Below are 6,508 nucleotides of genomic sequence, written 5' to 3' on the forward strand. Positions count from 1 at the left end.
TGATCTGGAAAAAATGTATTTACTATTTCTGCCTTTTGGCATTTGATTTTGAGGTTTTTATATCCTAATACATGGTCTAACAGCCAAGAAAAAAAGTATACTCCTTTCTATCTCCATTTAATTTTCTCCAAAGATCTATCATACCTAATTTTTCTAAAATTCTACTTACCTTGTTAACTTCATTCTTATTTATTTTGTGGTTCAATTTATCTAGTTTTGAGAAAGCAAGGTTGAGATCCCACACTAGTATAGTTTGCTGTCTATTTCTTCTTGCAGTTCTCTTAACATTTCCTCTAGGAATTTGGATGCTTTACCACTTGTTGCATATATGTTTAGTATCGATATTGCTTCATTATCTGTGGTACTCTTTAGCAAGATGTAGATTCCTTTCTTATCTCTTTTAATTATATCTATTTTTGCTTTTACTTAATCAGGATCACTACCCCTACTTTTTTTTTTTTTTTTTTTTACTTTACCTGAAGCATAATAAATTCTGCTCCAGTCTTTTACCTTTGCTCTATGTGTATCATTCTGCTTTAAATGTGTTGTAAACAACATATTGTAGAATTCTGCCTTTTAATCCAGTCTGCTATCTGCTTCTGTTTTATGGGAGAGTTCATTCTATTCACATTCACAGTTAAAAAAAACTAATTCTGTATTTCCTGCCATCTAATTTACCCTAAGTTATTCTTTGCCCTTTCCCTTCCCCCGTTCTCCTTCCCAGTATTTTGCTTCTGACCACCACCTCCCTCATACAGCCTTTCCCTTTCCTCTCCCCTTTCCTCTCCCACTTCCCTAGAAGGTGAGACAGTTTCTCTGTGAAACCAAATATGTCTGATAATCTCTCTTTGAGCCAAATCTGATGAAAGTAAGATTCATACAATGTTCATCCTTCTCCTTTCTTTCCCTCTTTATAATAGGTCTTTTTTGACTCTTCATGTGATGTAAGTTCCCTCATTTTACCTCCATTTTCCTCTTCTTCCAGTACAATTTCCTTTCTACCCCTTGTTACTTTTTCATATTATCATAATAAAATTAAATTATACCCACACTCTCTAAATATACCCCTAACAGAAATATAGATCTGAAGAGTTCTTTCCTTTTTATCTTTTTATACTTCTCTTGAGTTCTGCATTTGGAGATCAAATTTTTTTTGTTCAGCTCAGGTCTTTTTCATCAGAAATAAAGGAAATTCACCTGTATCATTGAATGTCCATCTTCTTCCCTGAAAGAAAATGCTCATTTTATCTGTATAGCTTATTCTTGGCCTTAATCCAAGTTCCTATGCCTTTTGGAATATCAGATTGCAGGCCATTTGATCCTTTAAGGTGCAAGCTGCTAGCTCCTGGTTAACCCTGATTGTGGCTCTTTGGTATTTAAATTGTTTCTTTTTGAATGCTTGTAATATTGGGGTTTTTTTGGTCTGATAGTTCCAAAATTTCATTACAATATTCCTTAGGGTTTTTAATTTGAGGTCTCTTTCAGGAGGTGATGATTGAATTCTTCCAATGGTGATTTTGCCTTCTGATTTTAGGACATCAAGGCAATTTTCTTTTATGATTTCCTGAAGGATAATGTCTAAATTATTTTTTTTCATCATGGCTTTCAGATAATCCATAGATTGTCTCTCCTAGATCTATTTTTCCAGGTCAGTTGTTTTACCTATGAAGTATTTCATATTTTCTTCTATTTTTTCATTTTTTTGTTCTGTTTGATTCTTGAAGTCTTATTGAATTAGTCACTTACATTTGTTCAGTTCTAATTTTTAGTGTATTATTTTCTTCAGTTACCTTTTTAGCTCCTTTTGCATTTAGCCAATTGAATTATTTTGGTTCATTCCATTTCACAAATTTTTCATATCTATTTTGTAAGGAGTTATATCCTTTTTCCATTTCATCAAATCTATTTTAGGGAGGTATAAGCTTTTCCCATTTCATCAATTCTTTTTTTTTTAAATATTTTTCTTCAGATTTCTATTTTTCTTTTTCCATACTCTCTTGCAAAGATTTCATTTCTTTTCCCCATTTTTGTTGTAAATCTCTTTTAAGATCCTTTTTGAAATCTTCCAAGAAAGCCTTGTGAAATGGGGACTAGCTCATATCTCCCTTTGGGGCTTCATCTGGAGTTGATTTGAATTTAGGAACCTCAGGATTTGAGGACTGATCTCTTTCTACATAAAAGCTGTCCTTGGTGAAAGTTCTTTTTGGGTTTTTTTGGGCTCATATTTTTAAGGGTTGTGGTTTGCTCCTACTGCAAAGGAGCAACACCTGCTTTAGTTTGCCATAGGGCAGCTCTGCTGATAGACTTTCCAGTGCTGAATAATTGTGGCTAGGCTCATGTTCTTCCAGGGCTCAGCAGTTTACAATTTGCCTGTTATAGCAAATCTGCTAGACTACCCACTTGCAACTAGGACAGATTTACCTAAGAGGCTCACAAAAGATTCCCATGTGTGTGGAAGCTACAATACTTTGACTCCCCAGCCTAGCTTCTTTCCTGTCTCTCTGTGCTGTGGTCTAGGGTTGGCAAACTGTCCCCCACCCTCCCTGCCCGTTTGAAACAGATCTGAAATTCTTGAGTTCTTCCAAAGTATCTTTTTTTGGAAATGTGTTGTACTCCAAATGTTGTGGGTTCTGTCACTCCAAAAGCATTTTAGTGGCTTGATCTACTGTGGGTTTGAAAGAAGGTTAGAGGAGGTCAGGGAAAGTCATGTCTGCTCTCTATCATATTGGCTCAGTCCCCTGGACATCCATACCACATTTTGTTTAACCATTTCCTATTAGGAAGACACCTCATTACTTTCCAGTTTTTAGTGACTTAGGAAAAAGCTTATTTAAATATTTTTGTACATATACATCTTTTCCCTTTTCCTTTGATTCTTATATGGAAATGCCATTAGTGGAAATCTGGGTCACAGTTAAATAAGTTTTGAATAATTGTTCCAAATTGCTTTTGAGAATGGCTGGAATAATTCACAACTCCACCATCAATATACATATTTTCCACTGCTCCTCCGATATTTGCCATTATTTTCTCTTATCATATTTGGCTATCTGATAGTGTTCAGGTATGCTATAATTCATGTTTCTCTAATAATAAGTTATTTGGAGCATTTTTTCATACCATTGTTAATAACTTGGCTTTCTTCCTTGAAAATTGTCTGGTCAAAGCCTTTAACCATTTTTTTCTATTGGAGAATGGCTCATGTTACAAATTTGAATTCATTCCTTATATATCTGAGAATACTATCAGAGAAACTAGCTGCAAAAATTTCCTCCAGTAACCTGTTTTCCTTCCAATTTTAATTGCATTCAATTTGTGCAAATGTTTTTTAAATTAAATATTCCAAAGTGTCCATTTTAATTTTTCTAATCTTTTCTAAAGTCAGTTTAGTCTTGAATACTTCCTCTGTTCACAGATTCAAAGGGTAATTTTTTTCTTGCTTCTCTAATTTCTTTATATTGTGACTTTTTATATGTAGATCATATATCAAAATTTTATGTATTGCATATGATGTAACATGTTAGTCTAAATGTTGTTTATGTCAGACTTCTGTTAGATTTTCCAAGAAGGTTTTGTTAAATAATGTGTCTTTACTCAAATAATTGTGGTCTTTGAATTTATTGGATACTATGTTTGTTGCTTTTATATATCAAGTATGTATTCTATTCTACTAATTTATCTTTTCTTTATCAACCAAATAACTTCATGATTACTGCTTTGTAGCATAGTTTGTAATCTAATACTGAGAGCTCCCTTTCCTTTCTAATTTTTATTATTGACTTTTGAACTTTTATTCCTCCAGGTGAATTTCTTCACTGGATGAATTTCTTCAGTTGGAGGACAGAGTGGTCTTGATAGCCACTGAGGTGCAACATGCAAAGATGGAGGTATCAGATGTAAAATCTTGAATTGTTGCCCTCAGCACTGCTAGGCTACCTGTCAAAACTTGGGAGAAACCCAGGAAGAAATCAAACCTCCAGATACTTCCATTCCAGCCCTTCAAGAACAGCCTGGGGGATGAAAATCCAGAAGACTCCGGGGTTATAAAAGTTATATCTATATGTCCAGAAGAGAATATTCAATAATTCTCTTAAACTTCAAAGCAGAGATGATGGCCTTTTCCTTTTCTTTTAATTAATTAATTAATTAATTTGCAAAACATATGCATGGGAAATTTTTCCAGCACTGACCCTTGCAAAACCTTTTGTTCCAATTTTATCCACCTTTGCCTCCTCCCTCCCCTAGCTGGCAGATAGTTCAATACATGTTACATATATTGAAATACATGTTAAATCCAATATATGTTTACATATTTATATGTAACTATGTTTATACAGTTATCTTGCTGCACAAGAAAAATAAGAATGAAGGAAAAGAAAAACTGAGAAAGAAAACAAAATGCAAGCAAACAACAATGGAAAGAGTGAGAATGCTATGTTGTGGTCCACACTCACTTGCCACAGTACTCTCTTTGGGTATAGATGGCTCTCTTCATCACTTAGCATGTGCAACTGGTTTGAATCATCTCATTGTTGAAGAGAGTCATGTCCATCAGAATTGATCACCATATAGTCTTGTTGTTGCCATGTATAATGACCTCCTGGTTCTGCTCATTTCACTTAGCATCAGTTCATGTAGGCCTTGCCAAGTCTTTCTGAAATCATCCTACTGGTCGTTTCTTACAGAGCAATAGTATTCCATAACATTTATATAGCATAATTTATTAAACACCAATTGACGGGCAACCACTCAGTTTCCAGTTTCTTGCCACTACAAAGAGGGCTGCCACAAACATTTTTGTATATGGGGGTCCCTTTCCCTCCTTTAAGATCTCTTTGGGATATAATCCCAGTAGAAACATTGATAGACCAAAGGGTATGCACAGTTTGTTAACTTTTTGAGCATAGTTCCAGACTGCTCTTCAGAATGGTTGGATCCATTCATAGTTCCACCAACAAGGTAGATGATGGACTTTTCAACCGAAAATCACCTTAACAAGGAACCCTGACTCAAAGAAATCCCAATGGGAAAAACAGAAAAGTGGATCATATCTTTGAGAAACCTGTGATGATTCATCAGCCTTAAAGAAAACCTTTACCATAGAAATCAGATAAAGAATAACTAATGTTTTCTCCACTATCAATATGTTGTACAATGCTAAGTAGAATATATTACATTAGGTGACTGTGTCATTTTCATGCTTTGTCTTGGTCTATCCATGAGCAGATAATTATTCTACAATTATTTGTCTGTCTTTATGTCCATAAAATATTTAATACTTAGATTCATATATTTCCAGAGATACTCTCCCCAAATGCTTAATAACACCTGTATTTCATTTAAATGGAATTTCCAAATGAGCTTGATACTTCTTGCATATGACAGACTTTAAAATGTTCAAAAACTGTAAGCCTTTCTTCATGGAGTTTTCTCTTCATCAAGCTAAACATCCATAGATCAAGGGTTCCAGGTGGATCTAGATAAATAAGATTAGTCCCTTTCCTTAAGAGCATTTTTTAAAAATATGGCTTATATCCATTGATATTTATCACAATAGAAATTAAAGCATCTTGGTATTATTATGCAAATAGCTTAAAGGGCAATTTTTATAATAGAATTATACCATTTTAATATTATTATGAGAATAGTTTGAACCTCTCAGATCCTCTGAAAGGGGTTGTGAGGTCTCCAGTACATACTGAGAAACTCTGAATCTAACCAGTCTTTTTCATTTTATTAATTAGGAAAGCAATTAGATGGGAAGAAAGAAAAAATTTTAAATACCTACTCAGTGTCTAGTGTTTTACATATGATCCTCACAACAGCCAACTAGCTGTGGTATAGTAGATTGAGCACTCCCTAGTTTTAAACACTCTCTAGCTATGTAACACTGGGAGGGAAGGAAGAAAAAAAAAATATTTACTAAGTCCCTATTTTGTGCCAGGAACTGTGCTAAGTGCTTTTCAGATATTTCCCTTAATTCTTACTACAATCCTGAGAGGTGGGCTCTATCATTATCCACATTTTATAGATGAAAAAAATGATGCAGATAAAGAATTAGTGATTTGCAACATATTTCTGAGGATCTATTTGAACTCAGATCTTCTTGATTCTAGACACGTTGCTCCATCTACCATGCTAACTAGCATCCCTGAGAGGTCTTATTAGTTCTCCCAGAGGCATTCTGATTTGCCCATGATCATACATGTACCAAGACTGAATTATAGCCTATATTCAACCTATATTCAACTATAAAAGCTCATTGTTGAGTATTTGTAAAATTATGATAAAAATATTTGACCTATATTGAAAGACTGTAGGTTTTAAAGAGGAAATAGGCCCTGTGTCTGGCAACAGAGGACAGAGTTACTATCTATGTCATTTAGGGCATGAACCTTAAACTTCCTGGGTCTGTTTCCTCACCATAAAAGGTGGGGTTAAAAATAACATGGTTTCTCACATTTCTTCCAATTATCAATCGTATCTCTGGCTTATGGCTACTCCAGAG

Source organism: Sminthopsis crassicaudata, chromosome 4 (assembly GCF_048593235.1).
Source record: "Sminthopsis crassicaudata isolate SCR6 chromosome 4, ASM4859323v1, whole genome shotgun sequence".
NCBI lineage: Eukaryota > Metazoa > Chordata > Mammalia > Dasyuromorphia > Dasyuridae > Sminthopsis > Sminthopsis crassicaudata.